Source organism: Triturus cristatus, chromosome 5_2 (genome assembly GCF_964204655.1).
Source record: "Triturus cristatus chromosome 5_2, aTriCri1.1, whole genome shotgun sequence".
Taxonomy (NCBI): domain Eukaryota; kingdom Metazoa; phylum Chordata; class Amphibia; order Caudata; family Salamandridae; genus Triturus; species Triturus cristatus.
The window spans coordinates 576,521,439-576,544,210 of record NC_140588.1 but is presented as its reverse complement, the minus strand read 5'-3'; the positions used below and the strand labels follow the sequence as shown (position 1 = coordinate 576,544,210).

Sequence of the window (22,772 nt, the reverse complement as noted above, 5' to 3'; positions counted from 1 at the left end):
GAGCATGGAGGGTGAGGGACATGGGTCACCCTCATATACAGGGGTGTGGGCATGGGCAGGATGGGGCGTGGGGGACCCGTCAGGGCATTGCCCGTTTGGAAGCCCGTTCGGAAGGCAAGAGGAGGCGGAGGTGGGAATCTCTGCTCAATTTTTTCCCGAGGCCTGGGGACAAGCCTTTGCACATTTGATCCTGCAGGGCCTGCATCAGCAGATCCTGCTCCGATGGCAAGGGAGAGCCTGCAGGTGTAAATCAAAGAAAGGGGAGAAATCCGCAAGAGGCGGGTTAACAAATTCCAGTGGCAGGCCCATGTTCCCCAGGAAGCAAGTACTTCCTCCTGCTCCCTTCAGTGGGAAAAGACATAGGAGGTGTATTTCTCTAAGCAGGGGCTCTGCGTAGGTGGCACTGCATTGCTTTGGGAAGCATCCATGCTAAGTGCAGAGTAGCAGCAGACCCCACAGCTGAGACGTGAATTGGGACTGTTAAGGAAGGGCACTGGGAGGGTGAGGAGGGCAGAGGAAAATGCTTTACAAAAGCATCTGCAAGTTCCTACACACCCGCTGAAAACCCATACCAGGGATGGGGCTCGAACCCATGCGGACAACTGTCCATTGGATCTTAAGTCCAACGCCTTAACCACTCAGCCACCCTGGTGAGACCCTAGGCCCTGCCTTACTCAGCTCCCTTTTCATGCTGGCTGCTCCAGCGCAGGCTGTCCAGCAAGAGGTGATTGCAGAGTAAAAAGGCTTTTGCAGGAGGATAAAGGTAATTGCTTATGACAAACACACTGTGTGACACCTAACTTTTCCCCACTCGTACTTTATGGGCAATCTATACAGTGGAGTTAGCTTAGTCACAATAAGGAAGTGAGCAAGGCAGGCTCACAAGAGCATCTCCTCCCTGGTGGTCTAGTGGCTAGGATTTGGCGCTTTCACCGCCGCGGCCCGGGTTCGATTCCCGGTCAGGGAAGATCTCTCTAAGACGTAGACGTGCGTAATTTGTCCACGCAGCTCAGCTTTTTTTAATCGAAGGTCCTTAAAAAGGCACCCCGACCTATAGACGAAAGCAGAGGAAAGGGGCTGGGTCCCCTGTGTCCCAGGTTGCTTTGCTCCCATTGCCCTCAGCCACCTTCATGCGCACGCAGTCCCCCACCCAGTCAGGTGCTCTATGTGGGCGTAAAGTGCAGTACCAGCTCATCAGAAAGGTAAATTGCTGGAAAACCCGGCTGCGATGTATACATCTACTTTGGAGCACTCTTCTCCCTTGCACTCTTGAATCGGTCATTCGCAATGTATTCTTCCAGCAAGCTGAATAACGAGGTAGGTGTGAGAAGGTGTACCAGCTGTCTTTGAGCTATCAGCGGCCACTAGGTGTCCCTCTTGTGATTTCCCGGGGATCCCGATTGTACAGGAATTCGTCGGTTCAGTAGCACGGGGGAGGGGATGGCCTGTGCTTGGAAGTGACAAACAGTCTGGTGGAATCATGAGTGTTTTTTCAAGTTCTGATTCATATTCGCTGTAGAATAAAATATGCTTTCAGCCCCCATGAGCTTTGTCACTAGGAGAGCAGTGTAGGAACTTTTGCAGTATGGCTGTGGGTTCCCTGGTGGTCTAGTGGTTAGGATTCGGCGCTCTCACCACCGCGGCCTGGGTTCGATTCCCGGTCAGGGAACAGTCCTTCTTCTGCCCTTGAATGCTTTTCCTTCCCGCAGGTCAGGGCTTCTCAAAATGAATTTGCTTTTCTGACAAACAGTTTGCCTAGCATCCCGCAATCTGGCTCCTAATTTGATTTTCGCAAGGTTCCCTTTGAGTTGCTTTCCTCGGCGGGAGGAAAATCTCTTGTGCAAGGCTCTTGAGGAAGTGAGATTCTGTATTCCGAGGTGCGCTTCTTTTCGTAGGCTTCTGACCACATGGTGTGCGGCAGGAAGTCATCTTTGACAGGGCCGCAGGCTTTATCTCCAAATGGCATCCCGGACGCACTGCAACCCACCTTTTTGCTGAAACGGAAGTCTGGTTCAGGGTAAGAAAAAGCTGAGCTGCACGTACCGAAAGCAGCAGAGCCCAGCGGCGGAGAGGGTGTGGCCAGGGCTGTCTGATTTGCATAGTGACCAGTGGCATCTTGGGAATGTACAGGCTTTGGAGCCTAACGGGTGCTGCAGGGGTCTGCCTGGCCGGAGAAATGCCTGTCTGGCGCTCCCCTCAGGACACACGTGTCTTCCGTTCGAGCATGGAGGGTGAGGGACATGGGTCACCCTCATATACAGGGGTGTGGGCATGGGCAGGATGGGGCGTGGGGGACCCGTCAGGGCATTGCCCGTTTGGAAGCCCGTTCGGAAGGCAAGAGGAGGCGGAGGCGGAGGCGGGAATCTCTGCTCAATTTTTTCCCGAGGCCTGGGGACAAGCCTTTGCACATTTGATCCAGCCGGGCCTGCATCAGCAGATCCTGCTCCGATGGCAAGGGAGAGCCTGCAGGTGTAAATCAAAGAAAGGGGAGAAATCCGCAAGAGGCGGGTTAACAAATTCCAGTGGCAGGCCCATGTTCCCCAGGAAGCAAGTACTTCCTCCTGCTCCCTTCAGTGGGAAAAGACATAGGAGGTGTATTTCTCTAAGCAGGGGCTCTGCGTAGGTGGCACTGCATTGCTTTGGGAAGCATCCATGCTAAGTGCAGAGTAGCAGCAGACCCCACAGCTGAGACGTGAATTGGGACTGTTAAGGAAGGGCACTGGGAGGGTGAGGAGGGCAGAGGAAAATGCTTTAAAAAATCATCTGCAAGTTCCTACACACCCGCTGAAAACCCATACCAGGGATGGGGCTCGAACCCATGCGGACAACTGTCCATTGGATCTTAAGTCCAACGCCTTAACCACTCGGCCACCCTGGTGAGACCCTAGGCCCTGCCTTACTCAGCTCCCTTTTCATGCTGGCTGCTCCAGCGCAGGCTGTCCAGCAAGAGGTGATTGCAGAGTAAAAAGGCTTTTGCAGGAGGATAAAGGTAATTGCTTATGACAAACACACTGTGTGACACCTAACTTTTCCCCACTCGTACTTTATGGGCAATCTATACAGTGGAGTTAGCTTAGTCACAATAAGGAAGTGAGCAAGGCAGGCTCACAAGAGCATCTCCTCCCTGGTGGTCTAGTGGCTAGGATTCGGCGCTTTCACCGCCGCGGCCCGGGTTCGATTCCCGGTCAGGGAAGATCCCTCTAAGACGTAGACGTGCGTAATTTGTCCACGCAGCTCAGCTTTTTTTAATCGAAGGTCCTTAAAAAGGCACCCCGACCTATAGACGAAAGCAGAGGAAAGGGGCTGGGTCCCCTGTGTCCCAGGTTGCTTTGCTCCCATTGCCCTCAGCCACCTTCATGCGCACGCAGTCCCCCACCCAGTCAGGTGCTCTATGTGGGCGTAAAGTGCAGTACCAGCTCATCAGAAAGGTAAATTGCTGGAAAACCCGGCTGCGATGTATACATCTACTTTGGAGCACTCTTCTCCCTTGCACTCTTGAATCGGTCATTCGCAATGTATTCTTCCAGCAAGCTGAATAACGAGGTAGGTGTGAGAAGGTGTACCAGCTGTCTTTGAGCTATCAGCGGCCACTAGGTGTCCCTCTTGTGATTTCCCGGGGATCCCGATTGTACAGGAATTCGTCGGTTCAGTAGCACGGGGGAGGGGATGGCCTGTGCTTGGAAGTGACAAACAGTCTGGTGGAATCATGAGTGTTTTTTCAAGTTCTGATTCATATTCGCTGTAGAATAAAATATGCTTTCAGCCCCCATGAGCTTTGTCACTAGGAGAGCAGTGTAGGAACTTTTGCTGTATGGCTCTGGGTTCCCTGGTGGTCTAGTGGTTAGGATTCTGCGCTCTCACCGCCGCGGCCCGGGTTCGATTCCCGGTCAGGGAACAGTCCTTCTTCTGCCCTTGAATGCTTTTCCTTCCCGCAGGTCAGGGCTTCTCAAAATGAATTTGCTTTTCTGACAAACAGTTTGCCTAGCATCCCGCAATCTGGCTCCTAATTTGATTTTCGCAAGGTTCCCTTTGAGTTGCTTTCCTCGGCGGGAGGAAAATCTCTTGTGCAAGGCTCTTGAGGAAGTGAGATTCTGTATTCCGAGGTGCGCTTCTTTTCGTAGGCTTCTGACCACATGGTGTGCGGCAGGAAGTCATCTTTGACAGGGCCGCAGGCTTTGTCTCCAAATGGCATCCCGGACCCACTGCAACCCACCTTTTTGCTGAAACGGAAGTCTGGTTCAGGGTAAGAAAAAGCTGAGCTGCACGTACCGAAAGCAGCAGAGCCCAGCGGCGGAGAGGGTGTGGCCAGGGCTGTCTGATTTGCATAGTGACCAGTGGCATCTTGGGAATGTACAGGCTTTGGAGCCTAACGGGTGCTGCAGGGGTCTGCCTGGCCGGAGAAATGCCTGTCTGGCGCTCCCCTCAGGACACACGTGTCTTCCGTTCGAGCATGGAGGGTGAGGGACATGGGTCACCCTCATATACAGGGGTGTGGGCATGGGCAGGATGGGGCGTGGGGGACCCGTCAGGGCATTGCCCGTTTGGAAGCCCGTTCGGAAGGCAAGAGGAGGCGGAGGCGGAGGCGGGAATCTCTGCTCAATTTTTTCCCGAGGCCTGGGGACAAGCCTTTGCACATTTGATCCAGCCGGGCCTGCATCAGCAGATCCTGCTCCGATGGCAAGGGAGAGCCTGCAGGTGTAAATCAAAGAAAGGGGAGAAATCCGCAAGAGGCGGGTTAACAAATTCCAGTGGCAGGCCCATGTTCCCCAGGAAGCAAGTACTTCCTCCTGCTCCCTTCAGTGGGAAAAGACATAGGAGGTGTATTTCTCTAAGCAGGGGCTCTGCGTAGGTGGCACTGCATTGCTTTGGCAAACATCCATGCTAAGTGCAGAGTAGCAGCAGACCCCACAGCTGAGACGTGAATTGGGACTGTTAAGGAAGGGCACTGGGAGGGTGAGGAGGGCAGAGGAAAATGCTTTACAAAAGCATCTGCAAGTTCCTACACACCCGCTGAAAACCCATACCAGGGATGGGGCTCGAACCCATGCGGACAACTGTCCATTGGATCTTAAGTCCAACGCCTTAACCACTCGGCCACCCTGGTGAGACCCTAGGTCCTGCCTTACTCAGCTCCCTTTTCATGCTGGCTGCTCCAGCGCAGGCTGTCCAGCAAGAGGTGATTGCAGAGTAAAAAGGCTTTTGCAGGAGGATAAAGTTAATTGCTTATGACAAACACACTGTGTGACACCTAACTTTTCCCCACTCGTACTTTATGGGCAATCTATACAGTGGAGTTAGCTTAGTCACAATAAGGAAGTGAGCAAGGCAGGCTCACAAGAGCATCTCCTCCCTGGTGGTCTAGTGGCTAGGATTCGGCGCTTTCACCGCCGCGGCCTGGGTTCGATTCCCGGTCAGGGAAGATCCCTCTAAGACGTAGACGTGCGTAATTTGTCCACGCAGCTCAGCTTTTTTTAATCGAAGGTCCTTAAAAAGGCACCCCGACCTATAGACGAAAGCAGAGGAAAGGGGCTGGGTCCCCTGTGTCCCAGGTTGCTTTGCTCCCATTGCCCTCAGCCACCTTCATGCGCACGCAGTCCCCCACCCAGTCAGGTGCTCTATGTGGGCGTAAAGTGCAGTACCAGCTCATCAGAAAGGTAAATTGCTGGAAAACCCGGCTGCGATGTATACATCTACTTTGGAGCACTCTTCTCCCTTGCACTCTTGAATCGGTCATTCGCAATGTATTCTTCCAGCAAGCTGAATAACGAGGTAGGTGTGAGAAGGTGTACCAGCTGTCTTTGAGCTATCAGCGGCCACTAGGTGTCCCTCTTGTGATTTCCCGGGGATCCCGATTGTACAGGAATTCGTCGGTTCAGTAGCACGGGGGAGGGGATGGCCTGTGCTTGGAAGTGACAAACAGTCTGGTGGAATCATGAGTGTTTTTTCAAGTTCTGATTCATATTCGCTGTAGAATAAAATATGCTTTCAGCCCCCATGAGCTTTGTCACTAGGAGAGCAGTGTAGGAACTTTTGCTGTATGGCTGTGGGTTCCCTGGTGGTCTAGTGGTTAGGATTCGGCGCTCTCACCGCCGCGGCCCGGGTTCGATTCCTGGTCAGGGAACAGTCCTTCTTCTGCCCTTGAATGCTTTTCCTTCCCGCAGGTCAGGGCTTCTCAAAATGAATTTGCTTTTCTGACAAACAGTTTGCCTAGCATCCCGCAATCTGGCTCCTAATTTGATTTTCGCAAGGTTCCCTTTGAGTTGCTTTCCTCGGCGGGAGGAAAATCTCTTGTGCAAGGCTCTTGAGGAAGTGAGATTCTGTATTCCGAGGTGCGCTTCTTTTCGTAGGCTTCTGACCACATGGTGTGCGGCAGGAAGTCATCTTTGACAGGGCCGCAGGCTTTGTCTCCAAATGGCATCCCGGACCCACTGCAACCCACCTTTTTGCTGAAACGGAAGTCTGGTTCAGGGTAAGAAAAAGCTGAGCTGCACGTACCGAAAGCAGCAGAGCCCAGCGGCGGAGAGGGTGTGGCCAGGGCTGTCTGATTTGCATAGTGACCAGTGGCATCTTGGGAATGTACAGGCTTTGGAGCCTAACGGGTGCTGCAGGGGTCTGCCTGGCCGGAGAAATGCCTGTCTGGCGCTCCCCTCAGGACACACGTGTCTTCCGTTCGAGCATGGAGGGTGAGGGACATGGGTCACCCTCATATACAGGGGTGTGGGCATGGGCAGGATGGGGCGTGGGGGACCCGTCAGGGCATTGCCCGTTTGGAAGCCCGTTTGGAAGGCAAGAGGAGGAGGAGGCGGAGGCGGAGGCGGGAATCTCTGCTCAATTTTTTCCCGAGGCCTGGGGACAAGCCTTTGCACATTTGATCCAGCCGGGCCTGCATCAGCAGATCCTGCTCCGATGGCAAGGGAGAGCCTGCAGGTGTAAATCAAAGAAAGGGGAGAAATCCGCAAGAGGCGGGTTAACAAATTCCAGTGGCAGGCCCATGTTCCCCAGGAAGCAAGTACTTCCTCCTGCTCCCTTCAGTGGGAAAAGACATAGGAGGTGTATTTCTCTAAGCAGGGGCTCTGCGTAGGTGGCACTGCATTGCTTTGGGAAGCATCCATGCTAAGTGCAGAGTAGCAGCAGACCCCACAGCTGAGACGTGAATTGGGACTGTTAAGGAAGGGCACTGGGAGGGTGAGGAGGGCAGAGGAAAATGCTTTAAAAAAGCATCTGCGAGTTCCTACACACCCGCTGAAAACCCATACCAGGGATGGGGCTCGAACCCATGCGGACAACTGTCCATTGGATCTTAAGTCCAACGCCTTAACCACTCGGCCACCCTGGTGAGACCCTAGGTCCTGCCTTACTCAGCTCCCTTTTCATGCTGGCTGCTCCAGCGCAGGCTGTCCAGCAAGAGGTGATTGCAGAGTAAAAAGGCTTTTGCAGGAGGATAAAGGTAATTGCTTATGACAAACACACTGTGTGACACCTAACTTTTCCCCACTCGTACTTTATGGGCAATCTATACAGTGGAGTTAGCTTAGTCACAATAAGGAAGTGAGCAAGGCAGGCTCACAAGAGCATCTCCTCCCTGGTGGTCTAGTGGCTAGGATTCGGCGCTTTCACCGCCGCGGCCCGGGTTCGATTCCCGGTCAGGGAAGATCCCTCTAAGACGTAGACGTGCGTAATTTGTCCACGCAGCTCAGCTTTTTTTAATCGAAGGTCCTTAAAAAGGCACCCCGACCTATAGACGAAAGCAGAGGAAAGGGGCTGGGTCCCCTGTGTCCCAGGTTGCTTTGCTCCCATTGCCCTCAGCCACCTTCATGCGCACGCAGTCCCCCACCCAGTCAGGTGCTCTATGTGGGCGTAAAGTGCAGTACCAGCTCATCAGAAAGGTAAATTGCTGGAAAACCCGGCTGCGATGTATACATCTACTTTGGAGCACTCTTCTCCCTTGCACTCTTGAATCGGTCATTCGCAATGTATTCTTCCAGCAAGCTGAATAACGAGGTAGGTGTGAGAAGGTGTACCAGCTGTCTTTGAGCTATCAGCGGCCACTAGGTGTCCCTCTTGTGATTTCCCGGGGATCCCGATTGTACAGGAATTCGTCGGTTCAGTAGCACGGGGGAGGGGATGGCCTGTGCTTGGAAGTGACAAACAGTCTGGTGGAATCATGAGTGTTTTTTCAAGTTTTGATTCATATTCGCTGTAGAATAAAATATGCTTTCAGCCCCCATGAGCTTTGTCACTAGGAGAGCAGTGTAGGAACTTTTGCTGTATGGCTGTGGGTTCCCTGGTGGTCTAGTGGTTAGGATTCGGCGCTCTCACCGCCGCGGCCCGGGTTCGATTCCCGGTCAGGGAACAGTCCTTCTTCTGCCCTTGAATGCTTTTCCTTCCCGCAGGTCAGGGCTTCTCAAAATGAATTTGCTTTTCTGACAAACAGTTTGCCTAGCATCCCGCAATCTGGCTCCTAATTTGATTTTCGCAAGGTTCCCTTTGAGTTGCTTTCCTCGGCGGGAGGAAAATCTCTTGTGCAAGGCTCTTGAGGAAGTGAGATTCTGTATTCCGAGGTGCGCTTCTTTTCGTAGGCTTCTGACCACATGGTGTGCGGCAGGAAGTCATCTTTGACAGGGCCGCAGGCTTTGTCTCCAAATGGCATCCCGGACCCACTGCAACCCACCTTTTTGCTGAAACGGAAGTCTGGTTCAGGGTAAGAAAAAGCTGAGCTGCACGTACCGAAAGCAGCAGAGCCCAGCGGCGGAGAGGGTGTGGCCAGGGCTGTCTGATTTGCATAGTGACCAGTGGCATCTTGGGAATGTACAGGCTTTGGAGCCTAACGGGTGCTGCAGGGGTCTGCCTGGCCGGAGAAATGCCTGTCTGGCGCTCCCCTCAGGACACACGTGTCTTCCGTTCGAGCATGGAGGGTGAGGGACATGGGTCACCCTCATATACAGGGGTGTGGGCATGGGCAGGATGGGGCGTGGGGGACCCGTCAGGGCATTGCCCGTTTGGAAGCCCGTTCGGAAGGCAAGAGGAGGCGGAGGCGGAGGCGGGAATCTCTGCTCAATTTTTTCCCGAGGCCTGGGGACAAGCCTTTGCACATTTGATCCAGCCGGGCCTGCATCAGCAGATCCTGCTCCGATGGCAAGGGAGAGCCTGCAGGTGTAAATCAAAGAAAGGGGAGAAATCCGCAAGAGGCGGGTTAACAAATTCCAGTGGCAGGCCCATGTTCCCCAGGAAGCAAGTACTTCCTCCTGCTCCCTTCAGTGGGAAAAGACATAGGAGGTGTATTTCTCTAAGCAGGGGCTCTGCGTAGGTGGCACTGCATTGCTTTGGGAAGCATCCATGCTAAGTGCAGAGTAGCAGCAGACCCCACAGCTGAGACGTGAATTGGGACTGTTAAGGAAGGGCACTGGGAGGGTGAGGAGGGCAGAGGAAAATGCTTTAAAAAAGCATCTGCAAGTTCCTACACACCCGCTGAAAACCCATACCAGGGATGGGGCTCGAACCCATGCGGACAACTGTCCATTGGATCTTAAGTCCAACGCCTTAACCACTCGGCCACCCTGGTGAGACCCTAGGCCCTGCCTTACTCAGCTCCCTTTTCATGCTGGCTGCTCCAGCGCAGGCTGTCCAGCAAGAGGTGATTGCAGAGTAAAAAGGCTTTTGCAGGAGGATAAAGGTAATTGCTTATGACAAACACACTGTGTGACACCTAACTTTTCCCCACTCGTACTTTATGGGCAATCTATACAGTGGAGTTAGCTTAGTCACAATAAGGAAGTGAGCAAGGCAGGCTCACAAGAGCATCTCCTCCCTGGTGGTCTAGTGGCTAGGATTCGGCGCTTTCACCGCCGCGGCCCGGGTTCGATTCCCGGTCAGGGAAGATCCCTCTAAGACGTAGACGTGCGTAATTTGTCCACGCAGCTCAGGTTTTTTTAATCGAAGGTCCTTAAAAAGGCACCCCGACCTATAGACGAAAGCAGAGGAAAGGGGCTGGGTCCCCTGTGTCCCAGGTTGCTTTGCTCCCATTGCCCTCAGCCACCTTCATGCGCACGCAGTCCCCCACCCAGTCAGGTGCTCTATGTGGGCGTAAAGTGCAGTACCAGCTCATCAGAAAGGTAAATTGCTGGAAAACCCGGCTGCGATGTATACATCTACTTTGGAGCACTCTTCTCCCTTGCACTCTTGAATCGGTCATTCGCAATGTATTCTTCCAGCAAGCTGAATAACGAGGTAGGTGTGAGAAGGTGTACCAGCTGTCTTTGAGCTATCAGCGGCCACTAGGTGTCCCTCTTGTGATTTCCCGGGGATCCCGATTGTACAGGAATTCGTCGGTTCAGTAGCACGGGGGAGGGGATGGCCTGTGCTTGGAAGTGACAAACAGTCTGGTGGAATCATGAGTGTTTTTTCAAGTTCTGATTCATATTCGCTGTAGAATAAAATATGCTTTCAGCCCCCATGAGCTTTGTCACTAGGAGAGCAGTGTAGGAACTTTTGCTGTATGGCTCTGGGTTCCCTGGTGGTCTAGTGGTTAGGATTCTGCGCTCTCACCGCCGCGGCCCGGGTTCGATTCCCGGTCAGGGAACAGTCCTTCTTCTGCCCTTGAATGCTTTTCCTTCCCGCAGGTCAGGGCTTCTCAAAATGAATTTGCTTTTCTGACAAACAGTTTGCCTAGCATCCCGCAATCTGGCTCCTAATTTGATTTTCGCAAGGTTCCCTTTGAGTTGCTTTCCTCGGCGGGAGGAAAATCTCTTGTGCAAGGCTCTTGAGGAAGTGAGATTCTGTATTCCGAGGTGCGCTTCTTTTCGTAGGCTTCTGACCACATGGTGTGCGGCAGGAAGTCATCTTTGACAGGGCCGCAGGCTTTGTCTCCAAATGGCATCCCGGACCCACTGCAACCCACCTTTTTGCTGAAACGGAAGTCTGGTTCAGGGTAAGAAAAAGCTGAGCTGCACGTACCGAAAGCAGCAGAGCCCAGCGGCGGAGAGGGTGTGGCCAGGGCTGTCTGATTTGCATAGTGACCAGTGGCATCTTGGGAATGTACAGGCTTTGGAGCCTAACGGGTGCTGCAGGGGTCTGCCTGGCCGGAGAAATGCCTGTCTGGCGCTCCCCTCAGGACACACGTGTCTTCCGTTCGAGCATGGAGGGTGAGGGACATGGGTCACCCTCATATACAGGGGTGTGGGCATGGGCAGGATGGGGCGTGGGGGACCCGTCAGGGCATTGCCCGTTTGGAAGCCCGTTCGGAAGGCAAGAGGAGGCGGAGGCGGAGGCGGGAATCTCTGCTCAATTTTTTCCCGAGGCCTGGGGACAAGCCTTTGCACATTTGATCCAGCCGGGCCTGCATCAGCAGATCCTGCTCCGATGGCAAGGGAGAGCCTGCAGGTGTAAATCAAAGAAAGGGGAGAAATCCGCAAGAGGCGGGTTAACAAATTCCAGTGGCAGGCCCATGTTCCCCAGGAAGCAAGTACTTCCTCCTGCTCCCTTCAGTGGGAAAAGACATAGGAGGTGTATTTCTCTAAGCAGGGGCTCTGCGTAGGTGGCACTGCATTGCTTTGGGAAGCATCCATGCTAAGTGCAGAGTAGCAGCAGACCCCACAGCTGAGACGTGAATTGGGACTGTTAAGGAAGGGCACTGGGAGGGTGAGGAGGGCAGAGGAAAATGCTTTAAAAAAGCATCTGCAAGTTCCTACACACCCGCTGAAAACCCATACCAGGGATGGGGCTCGAACCCATGCGGACAACTGTCCATTGGATCTTAAGTCCAACGCCTTAACCACTCGGCCACCCTGGTGAGACCCTAGGCCCTGCCTTACTCAGCTCCCTTTTCATGCTGGCTGCTCCAGCGCAGGCTGTCCAGCAAGAGGTGATTGCAGAGTAAAAAGGCTTTTGCAGGAGGATAAAGGTAATTGCTTATGACAAACACACTGTGTGACACCTAACTTTTCCCCACTCGTACTTTATGGGCAATCTATACAGTGGAGTTAGCTTAGTCACAATAAGGAAGTGAGCAAGGCAGGCTCACAAGAGCATCTCCTCCCTGGTGGTCTAGTGGCTAGGATTCGGCGCTTTCACCGCCGCGGCCCGGGTTCGATTCCCGGTCAGGGAAGATCCCTCTAAGACGTAGACGTGCGTAATTTGTCCACGCAGCTCAGCTTTTTTTAATCGAAGGTCCTTAAAAAGGCACCCCGACCTATAGACGAAAGCAGAGGAAAGGGGCTGGGTCCCCTGTGTCCCAGGTTGCTTTGCTCCCATTGCCCTCAGCCACCTTCATGCGCACGCAGTCCCCCACCCAGTCAGGTGCTCTATGTGGGCGTAAAGTGCAGTACCAGCTCATCAGAAAGGTAAATTGCTGGAAAACCCGGCTGCGATGTATACATCTACTTTGGAGCACTCTTCTCCCTTGCACTCTTGAATCGGTCATTCGCAATGTATTCTTCCAGCAAGCTGAATAACGAGGTAGGTGTGAGAAGGTGTACCAGCTGTCTTTGAGCTATCAGCGGCCACTAGGTGTCCCTCTTGTGATTTCCCGGGGATCCCGATTGTACAGGAATTCGTCGGTTCAGTAGCACGGGGGAGGGGATGGCCTGTGCTTGGAAGTGACAAACAGTCTGGTGGAATCATGAGTGTTTTTTCAAGTTCTGATTCATATTCGCTGTAGAATAAAATATGCTTTCAGCCCCCATGAGCTTTGTCACTAGGAGAGCAGTGTAGGAACTTTTGCTGTATGGCTCTGGGTTCCCTGGTGGTCTAGTGGTTAGGATTCTGCGCTCTCACCGCCGCGGCCCGGGTTCGATTCCCGGTCAGGGAACAGTCCTTCTTCTGCCCTTGAATGCTTTTCCTTCCCGCAGGTCAGGGCTTCTCAAAATGAATTTGCTTTTCTGACAAACAGTTTGCCTAGCATCCCGCAATCTGGCTCCTAATTTGATTTTCGCAAGGTTCCCTTTGAGTTGCTTTCCTCGGCGGGAGGAAAATCTCTTGTGCAAGGCTCTTGAGGAAGTGAGATTCTGTATTCCGAGGTGCGCTTCTTTTCGTAGGCTTCTGACCACATGGTGTGCGGCAGGAAGTCATCTTTGACAGGGCCGCAGGCTTTGTCTCCAAATGGCATCCCGGACCCACTGCAACCCACCTTTTTGCTGAAACGGAAGTCTGGTTCAGGGTAAGAAAAAGCTGAGCTGCACGTACCGAAAGCAGCAGAGCCCAGCGGCGGAGAGGGTGTGGCCAGGGCTGTCTGATTTGCATAGTGACCAGTGGCATCTTGGGAATGTACAGGCTTTGGAGCCTAACGGGTGCTGCAGGGGTCTGCCTGGCCGGAGAAATGCCTGTCTGGCGCTCCCCTCAGGACACACGTGTCTTCCGTTCGAGCATGGAGGGTGAGGGACATGGGTCACCCTCATATACAGGGGTGTGGGCATGGGCAGGATGGGGCGTGGGGGACCCGTCAGGGCATTGCCCGTTTGGAAGCCCGTTCGGAAGGCAAGAGGAGGCGGAGGCGGAGGCGGAGGCGGGAATCTCTGCTCAATTTTTTCCCGAGGCCTGGGGACAAGCCTTTGCACATTTGATCCTGCCGGGCCTGCATCAGCAGATCCTGCTCCGATGGCAAGGGAGAGCCTGCAGGTGTAAATCAAAGAAAGGGGAGAAATCCTCAAGAGGCGGGATAACAAATTCCAGTGGCAGGCCCATGTTCCCCAGGAAGCAAGTACTTCCTCCTGCTCCCTTCAGTGGGAAAAGACATAGGAGGTGTATTTCTCTAAGCAGGGGCTCTGCGTAGGTGGCACTGCATTGCTTTGGGAAGCATCCATGCTAAGTGCAGAGTAGCAGCAGACCCCACAGCTGAGACGTGAATTGGGACTGTTAAGGAAGGGCACTGGGAGGGTGAGGAGGGCAGAGGAAAATGCTTTAAAAAAGCATCTGCAAGTTCCTACACACCCGCTGAAAACCCATACCAGGGATGGGGCTCGAACCCATGCGGACAACTGTCCATTGGATCTTAAGTCCAACGCCTTAACCACTCGGCCACCCTGGTGAGACCCTAGGCCCTGCCTTACTCAGCTCCCTTTTCATGCTGGCTGCTCCAGCGCAGGCTGTCCAGCAAGAGGTGATTGCAGAGTAAAAAGGCTTTTGCAGGAGGATAAAGGTAATTGCTTATGACAAACACACTGTGTGACACCTAACTTTTCCCCACTCGTACTTTATGGGCAATCTATACAGTGGAGTTAGCTTAGTCACAATAAGGAAGTGAGCAAGGCAGGCTCACAAGAGCATCTCCTCCCTGGTGGTCTAGTGGCTAGGATTCGGCGCTTTCACCGCCGCGGCCCGGGTTCGATTCCCGGTCAGGGAAGATCCCTCTAAGACGTAGACGTGCGTAATTTGTCCACGCAGCTCAGCTTTTTTTAATCGAAGGTCCTTAAAAAGGCACCCCGACCTATAGACGAAAGCAGAGGAAAGGGGCTGGGTCCCCTGTGTCCCAGGTTGCTTTGCTCCCATTGCCCTCAGCCACCTTCATGCGCACGCAGTCCCCCACCCAGTCAGGTGCTCTATGTGGGCGTAAAGTGCAGTACCAGCTCATCAGAAAGGTAAATTGCTGGAAAACCCGGCTGCGATGTATACATCTACTTTGGAGCACTCTTCTCCCTTGCACTCTTGAATCGGTCATTCGCAATGTATTCTTCCAGCAAGCTGAATAACGAGGTAGGTGTGAGAAGGTGTACCAGCTGTCTTTGAGCTATCAGCGGCCACTAGGTGTCCCTCTTGTGATTTCCCGGGGATCCCGATTGTACAGGAATTCGTCAGTTCAGTAGCACGGGGGAGGGGATGGCCTGTGCTTGGAAGTGACAAACAGTCTGGTGGAATCATGAGTGTTTTTTCAAGTTCTGATTCATATTCGCTGTAGAATAAAATATGCTTTCAGCCCCCATGAGCTTTGTCACTAGGAGAGCAGTGTAGGAACTTTTGCTGTATGGCTCTGGGTTCCCTGGTGGTCTAGTGGTTAGGATTCTGCGCTCTCACCGCTGCGGCCCGGGTTCGATTCCCGGTCAGGGAACAGTCCTTCTTCTGCCCTTGAATGCTTTTCCTTCCCGCAGGTCAGGGCTTCTCAAAATGAATTTGCTTTTCTGACAAACAGTTTGCCTAGCATCCCGCAATCTGGCTCCTAATTTGATTTTCGCAAGGTTCCCTTTGAGTTGCTTTCCTCGGCGGGAGGAAAATCTCTTGTGCAAGGCTCTTGAGGAAGTGAGATTCTGTATTCCGAGGTGCGCTTCTTTTCGTAGGCTTCTGACCACATGGTGTGCGGCAGGAAGTCATCTTTGACAGGGCCGCAGGCTTTGTCTCCAAATGGCATCCCGGACCCACTGCAACCCACCTTTTTGCTGAAATGGAAGTCTGGTTCAGGGTAAGAAAAAGCTGAGCTGCACGTACCGAAAGCAGCAGAGCCCAGCGGCGGAGAGGGTGTGGCCAGGGCTGTCTGATTTGCATAGTGACCAGTGGCATCTTGGGAATGTACAGGCTTTGGAGCCTAACGGGTGCTGCAGGGGTCTGCCTGGCCGGAGAAATGCCTGTCTGGCGCTCCCCTCAGGACACACGTGTCTTCCGTTCGAGCATGGAGGGTGAGGGACATGGGTCACCCTCATATACAGGGGTGTGGGCATGGGCAGGATGGGGCGTGGGGGACCCGTCAGGGCATTGCCCGTTTGGAAGCCCGTTCGGAAGGCAAGAGGAGGCGGAGGTGGGAATCTCTGCTCAATTTTTTCCCGAGGCCTGGGGACAAGCCTTTGCACATTTGATCCTGCCGGGCCTGCATCAGCAGATCCTGCTCCGATGGCAAGGGAGAGCCTGCAGGTGTAAATCAAAGAAAGGGGAGAAATCCGCAAGAGGCGGGTTAACAAATTCCAGTGGCAGGCCCATGTTCCCCAGGAAGCAAGTACTTCCTCCTGCTCCCTTCAGTGGGAAAAGACATAGGAGGTGTATTTCTCTAAGCAGGGGCTCTGCGTAGGTGGCACTGCATTGCTTTGGGAAGCATCCATGCTAAGTGCAGAGTAGCAGCAGACCCCACAGCTGAGACGTGAATTGGGACTGTTAAGGAAGGGCACTGGGAGGGTGAGGAGGGCAGAGGAAAATGCTTTACAAAAGCATCTGCAAGTTCCTACACACCCGCTGAAAACCCATACCAGGGATGGGGCTCGAACCCATGCGGACAACTGTCCATTGGATCTTAAGTCCAACGCCTTAACCACTCGGCCACCCTGGGCCCTGCCTTACTCAGCTCCCTTTTCATGCTGGCTGCTCCAGCGCAGGCTGTCCAGCAAGAGGTGATTGCAGAGTAAAAAGGCTTTTGCAGGAGGATAAAGGTAATTGCTTATGACAAACACACTGTGTGACACCTAACTTTTCCCCACTCGTACTTTATGGGCAATCTATACAGTGGAGTTAGCTTAGTCACAATAAGGAAGTGAGCAAGGCAGGCTCACAAGAGCATCTCCTCCCTGGTGGTCTAGTGGCTAGGATTTGGCGCTTTCACCGCCGCGGCCCGGGTTCGATTCCCGGTCAGGGAAGATCTCTCTAAGACGTAGACGTGCGTAATTTGTCCACGCAGCTCAGCTTTTTTTAATCGAAGGTCCTTAAAAAGGCACCCCGACCTATAGACGAAAGCAGAGGAAAGGGGCTGGGTCCCCTGTGTCCCAGGTTGCTTTGCTCCCATTGCCCTCAGCCACCTTCATGCGCACGCAGTCCCCCACCCAGTCAGGTGCTCTATGTGGGCGTAAAGTGCAGTACCAGCTCATCAGAAAGGTAAATTGCTGGAAAACCCGGCTGCGATGTATACATCTACTTTGGAGCACTCTTCTCCCTTGCACTCTTGAATCGGTCATTCGCAATGTATTCTTCCAGCAAGCTGAATAACGAGGTAGGTGTGAGAAGGTGTACCAGCTGTCTTTGAGCTATCAGCGGCCACTAGGTGTCCCTCTTGTGATTTCCCGGGGATCCCGATTGTACAGGAATTCGTCGGTTCAGTAGCACGGGGGAGGGGATGGCCTGTGCTTGGAAGTGACAAACAGTCTGGTGGAATCATGAGTGTTTTTTCAAGTTCTGATTCATATTCGCTGTAGAATAAAATATGCTTTCAGCCCCCATGAGCTTTGTCACTAGGAGAGCAGTGTAGGAACTTTTGCAGTATGGCTGTGGGTTCCCTGGTGGTCTAGTGGTTAGGATTCGGCGCTCTCACCACCGCGGCCTGGGTTCGATTCCCGGTCAGGGAACAGTCCTTCTTCTGCCCTTGAATGCTTTTCCTTCCCGCAGGTCAGGGCTTCTCAAAATGAATTTGCTTTTCTGACAAACAGTTTGCCTAGCATCCCGCAATCTGGCTCCTAATTTGATTTTCGCAAGGTTCCCTTTGAGTTGCTTTCCTCGGCGGGAGGAAAATCTCTTGTGCAAGGCTCTTGAGGAAGTGAGATTCTGTATTCCGAGGTGCGCTTCTTTTCGTAGGCTTCTGACCACATGGTGTGCGGCAGGAAGTCATCTTTGACAGTGCCGCAGGCTTTATCTCCAAATGGCATCCCGGACGCACTGCAACCCACCTTTTTGCTGAAACGGAAGTCTGGTTCAGGGTAAGAAAAAGCTGAGCTGCACGTACCGAAAGCAGCAGAGCCCAGCGGCGGAGAGGGTGTGGCCAGGGCTGTCTGATTTGCATAGTGACCAGTGGCATCTTGGGAATGTACAGGCTTTGGAGCCTAACGGGTGCTGCAGGGGTCTGCCTGGCCGGAGAAATGCCTGTCTGGCGCTCCCCTCAGGACACACGTGTCTTCCGTTCGAGCATGGAGGGTGAGGGACATGGGTCACCCTCATATACAGGGGTGTGGGCATGGGCAGGATGGGGCGTGGGGGACCCGTCAGGGCATTGCCCGTTTGGAAGCCCGTTCGGAAGGCAAGAGGAGGCGGAGGCGGAGGCGGGAATCTCTGCTCAATTTTTTCCCGAGGCCTGGGGACAAGCCTTTGCACATTTGATCCAGCCGGGCCTGCATCAGCAGATCCTGCTCCGATGGCAAGGGAGAGCCTGCAGGTGTAAATCAAAGAAAGGGGAGAAATCCGCAAGAGGCGGGTTAACAAATTCCAGTGGCAGGCCCATGTTCCCCAGGAAGCAAGTACTTCCTCCTGCTCCCTTCAGTGGGAAAAGACATAGGAGGTGTATTTCTCTAAGCAGGGGCTCTGCGTAGGTGGCACTGCATTGCTTTGGCAAACATCCATGCTAAGTGCAGAGTAGCAGCAGACCCCACAGCTGAGACGTGAATTGGGACTGTTAAGGAAGGGCACTGGGAGGGTGAGCAGGGCAGAGGAAAATGCTTTACAAAAGCATCTGCAAGTTCCTACACACCCGCTGAAAACCCATACCAGGGATGGGGCTCGAACCCATGCGGACAACTGTCCATTGGATCTTAAGTCCAACGCCTTAACCACTCGGCCACCCTGGTGAGACCCTAGGTCCTGCCTTACTCAGCTCCCTTTTCATGCTGGCTGCTCCAGCGCAGGCTGTCCAGCAAGAGGTGATTGCAGAGTAAAAAGGCTTTTGCAGGAGGATAAAGTTAATTGCTTATGACAAACACACTGTGTGACACCTAACTTTTCCCCACTCGTACTTTATGGGCAATCTATACAGTGGAGTTAGCTTAGTCACAATAAGGAAGTGAGCAAGGCAGGCTCACAAGAGCATCTCCTCCCTGGTGGTCTAGTGGCTAGGATTCGGCGCTTTCACCGCCGCGGCCTGGGTTCGATTCCCGGTCAGGGAAGATCCCTCTAAGACGTAGACATGCGTAATTTGTCCACGCAGCTCAGCTTTTTTTAATCGAAGGTCCTTAAAAAGGCACCCCGACCTATAGACGAAAGCAGAGGAAAGGGGCTGGGTCCCCTGTGTCCCAGGTTGCTTTGCTCCCATTGCCCTCAGCCACCTTCATGCGCACGCAGTCCCCCACCCAGTCAGGTGCTCTATGTGGGCGTAAAGTGCAGTACCAGCTCATCAGAAAGGTAAATTGCTGGAAAACCCGGCTGCGATGTATACATCTACTTTGGAGCACTCTTCTCCCTTGCACTCTTGAATCGGTCATTCGCAATGTATTCTTCCAGCAAGCTGAATAACGAGGTAGGTGTGAGAAGGTGTACCAGCTGTCTTTGAGCTATCAGCGGCCACTAGGTGTCCCTCTTGTGATTTCCCGGGGATCCCGATTGTACAGGAATTCGTCGGTTCAGTAGCACGGGGGAGGGGATGGCCTGTGCTTGGAAGTGACAAACAGTCTGGTGGAATCATGAGTGTTTTTTCAAGTTCTGATTCATATTCGCTGTAGAATAAAATATGCTTTCAGCCCCCATGAGCTTTGTCACTAGGAGAGCAGTGTAGGAACTTTTGCTGTATGGCTCTGGGTTCCCTGGTGGTCTAGTGGTTAGGATTCTGCGCTCTCACCGCCGCGGCCCGGGTTCGATTCCCGGTCAGGGAACAGTCCTTCTTCTGCCCTTGAATGCTTTTCCTTCCCGCAGGTCAGGGCTTCTCAAAATGAATTTGCTTTTCTGACAAACAGTTTGCCTAGCATCCCGCAATCTGGCTCCTAATTTGATTTTCGCAAGGTTCCCTTTGAGTTGCTTTCCTCGGCGGGAGGAAAATCTCTTGTGCAAGGCTCTTGAGGAAGTGAGATTCTGTATTCCGAGGTGCGCTTCTTTTCGTAGGCTTCTGACCACATGGTGTGCGGCAGGAAGTCATCTTTGACAGGGCCGCAGGCTTTGTCTCCAAATGGCATCCCGGACCCACTGCAACCCACCTTTTTGCTGAAACGGAAGTCTGGTTCAGGGTAAGAAAAAGCTGAGCTGCACGTACCGAAAGCAGCAGAGCCCAGCGGCGGAGAGGGTGTGGCCAGGGCTGTCTGATTTGCATAGTGACCAGTGGCATCTTGGGAATGTACAGGCTTTGGAGCCTAACGGGTGCTGCAGGGGTCTGCCTGGCCGGAGAAATGCCTGTCTGGCGCTCCCCTCAGGACACACGTGTCTTCCGTTCGAGCATGGAGGGTGAGGGACATGGGTCACCCTCATATACAGGGGTGTGGGCATGGGCAGGATGGGGCGTGGGGGACCCGTCAGGGCATTGCCCGTTTGGAAGCCCGTTCGGAAGGCAAGAGGAGGCGGAGGCGGAGGCGGAGGCGGGAATCTCTGCTCAATTTTTTCCCGAGGCCTGGGGACAAGCCTTTGCACATTTGATCCTGCCGGGCCTGCATCAGCAGATCCTGCTCCGATGGCAAGGGAGAGCCTGCAGGTGTAAATCAAAGAAAGGGGAGAAATCCTCAAGAGGCGGGATAACAAATTCCAGTGGCAGGCCCATGTTCCCCAGGAAGCAAGTACTTCCTCCTGCTCCCTTCAGTGGGAAAAGACATAGGAGGTGTATTTCTCTAAGCAGGGGCTCTGCGTAGGTGGCACTGCATTGCTTTGGGAAGCATCCATGCTAAGTGCAGAGTAGCAGCAGACCCCACAGCTGAGACGTGAATTGGGACTGTTAAGGAAGGGCACTGGGAGGGTGAGGAGGGCAGAGGAAAATGCTTTAAAAAAGCATCTGCAAGTTCCTACACACCCGCTGAAAACCCATACCAGGGATGGGGCTCGAACCCATGCGGACAACTGTCCATTGGATCTTAAGTCCAACGCCTTAACCACTCGGCCACCCTGGTGAGACCCTAGGCCCTGCCTTACTCAGCTCCCTTTTCATGCTGGCTGCTCCAGCGCAGGCTGTCCAGCAAGAGGTGATTGCAGAGTAAAAAGGCTTTTGCAGGAGGATAAAGGTAATTGCTTATGACAAACACACTGTGTGACACCTAACTTTTCCCCACTCGTACTTTATGGGCAATCTATACAGTGGAGTTAGCTTAGTCACAATAAGGAAGTGAGCAAGGCAGGCTCACAAGAGCATCTCCTCCCTGGTGGTCTAGTGGCTAGGATTCGGCGCTTTCACCGCCGCGGCCCGGGTTCGATTCCCGGTCAGGGAAGATCCCTCTAAGACGTAGACGTGCGTAATTTGTCCACGCAGCTCAGCTTTTTTTAATCGAAGGTCCTTAAAAAGGCACCCCGACCTATAGACGAAAGCAGAGGAAAGGGGCTGGGTCCCCTGTGTCCCAGGTTGCTTTGCTCCCATTGCCCTCAGCCACCTTCATGCGCACGCAGTCCCCCACCCAGTCAGGTGCTCTATGTGGGCGTAAAGTGCAGTACCAGCTCATCAGAAAGGTAAATTGCTGGAAAACCCGGCTGCGATGTATACATCTACTTTGGAGCACTCTTCTCCCTTGCACTCTTGAATCGGTCATTCGCAATGTATTCTTCCAGCAAGCTGAATAACGAGGTAGGTGTGAGAAGGTGTACCAGCTGTCTTTGAGCTATCAGCGGCAACTAGGTGTCCCTCTTGTGATTTCCCGGGGATCCCGATTGTACAGGAATTCGTCAGTTCAGTAGCACGGGGGAGGGGATGGCCTGTGCTTGGAAGTGACAAACAGTCTGGTGGAATCATGAGTGTTTTTTCAAGTTCTGATTCATATTCGCTGTAGAATAAAATATGCTTTCAGCCCCCATGAGCTTTGTCACTAGGAGAGCAGTGTAGGAACTTTTGCTGTATGGCTCTGGGTTCCCTGGTGGTCTAGTGGTTAGGATTCTGCGCTCTCACCGCTGCGGCCCGGGTTCGATTCCCGGTCAGGGAACAGTCCTTCTTCTGCCCTTGAATGCTTTTCCTTCCCGCAGGTCAGGGCTTCTCAAAATGAATTTGCTTTTCTGACAAACAGTTTGCCTAGCATCCCGCAATCTGGCTCCTAATTTGATTTTCGCAAGGTTCCCTTTGAGTTGCTTTCCTCGGCGGGAGGAAAATCTCTTGTGCAAGGCTCTTGAGGAAGTGAGATTCTGTATTCCGAGGTGCGCTTCTTTTCGTAGGCTTCTGACCACATGGTGTGCGGCAGGAAGTCATCTTTGACAGGGCCGCAGGCTTTGTCTCCAAATGGCATCCCGGACCCACTGCAACCCACCTTTTTGCTGAAATGGAAGTCTGGTTCAGGGTAAGAAAAAGCTGAGCTGCACGTACCGAAAGCAGCAGAGCCCAGCGGCGGAGAGGGTGTGGCCAGGGCTGTCTGATTTGCATAGTGACCAGTGGCATCTTGGGAATGTACAGGCTTTGGAGCCTAACGGGTGCTGCAGGGGTCTGCCTGGCCGGAGAAATGCCTGTCTGGCGCTCCCCTCAGGACACACGTGTCTTCCGTTCGAGCATGGAGGGTGAGGGACATGGGTCACCCTCATATACAGGGGTGTGGGCATGGGCAGGATGGGGCGTGGGGGACCCGTCAGGGCATTGCCCGTTTGGAAGCCCGTTCGGAAGGCAAGAGGAGGCGGAGGTGGGAATCTCTGCTCAATTTTTTCCCGAGGCCTGGGGACAAGCCTTTGCACATTTGATCCTGCCGGGCCTGCATCAGCAGATCCTGCTCCGATGGCAAGGGAGAGCCTGCAGGTGTAAATCAAAGAAAGGGGAGAAATCCGCAAGAGGCGGGTTAACAAATTCCAGTGGCAGGCCCATGTTCCCCAGGAAGCAAGTACTTCCTCCTGCTCCCTTCAGTGGGAAAAGACATAGGAGGTGTATTTCTCTAAGCAGGGGCTCTGCGTAGGTGGCACTGCATTGCTTTGGGAAGCATCCATGCTAAGTGCAGAGTAGCAGCAGACCCCACAGCTGAGACGTGAATTGGGACTGTTAAGGAAGGGCACTGGGAGGGTGAGGAGGGCAGAGG

General features: G+C 53.5%; 9 non-coding genes across 9 annotated transcripts; 1 reads left to right on the top strand and 8 right to left on the bottom strand.

Annotated features, from left to right (window-relative positions):
* Positions 1-2,795: 2,795 nt before the first annotated feature.
* On the bottom strand, positions 2,796-2,878 carry TRNAL-UAA (transfer RNA leucine (anticodon UAA)). Its single transcript has one exon. It is a non-coding gene; the product is annotated as a tRNA-Leu (tRNA).
* A 2,143-nt stretch (positions 2,879-5,021) lies between these two features.
* TRNAL-UAA (transfer RNA leucine (anticodon UAA)) lies at positions 5,022-5,104 on the bottom strand. The gene has a single exon. It is a non-coding gene; the product is annotated as a tRNA-Leu (tRNA).
* Positions 5,105-7,253: 2,149 nt separating this feature from the next.
* Positions 7,254-7,336, bottom strand: TRNAL-UAA (transfer RNA leucine (anticodon UAA)). The gene has a single exon. It is a non-coding gene; the product is annotated as a tRNA-Leu (tRNA).
* Positions 7,337-8,281: 945 nt separating this feature from the next.
* TRNAE-CUC (transfer RNA glutamic acid (anticodon CUC)) lies at positions 8,282-8,353 on the top strand. Its single transcript has one exon. It is a non-coding gene; the product is annotated as a tRNA-Glu (tRNA).
* Positions 8,354-9,479: 1,126 nt separating this feature from the next.
* Positions 9,480-9,562, bottom strand: TRNAL-UAA (transfer RNA leucine (anticodon UAA)). Its single transcript has one exon. It is a non-coding gene; the product is annotated as a tRNA-Leu (tRNA).
* A 2,143-nt stretch (positions 9,563-11,705) lies between these two features.
* Positions 11,706-11,788, bottom strand: TRNAL-UAA (transfer RNA leucine (anticodon UAA)). The gene has a single exon. It is a non-coding gene; the product is annotated as a tRNA-Leu (tRNA).
* Positions 11,789-13,937: 2,149 nt separating this feature from the next.
* TRNAL-UAA (transfer RNA leucine (anticodon UAA)) lies at positions 13,938-14,020 on the bottom strand. The gene has a single exon. It is a non-coding gene; the product is annotated as a tRNA-Leu (tRNA).
* Positions 14,021-18,372: 4,352 nt separating this feature from the next.
* TRNAL-UAA (transfer RNA leucine (anticodon UAA)) lies at positions 18,373-18,455 on the bottom strand. Its single transcript has one exon. It is a non-coding gene; the product is annotated as a tRNA-Leu (tRNA).
* A 2,149-nt stretch (positions 18,456-20,604) lies between these two features.
* TRNAL-UAA (transfer RNA leucine (anticodon UAA)) lies at positions 20,605-20,687 on the bottom strand. Its single transcript has one exon. It is a non-coding gene; the product is annotated as a tRNA-Leu (tRNA).
* Between the last annotated feature and the right edge of the window lie 2,085 nt (positions 20,688-22,772).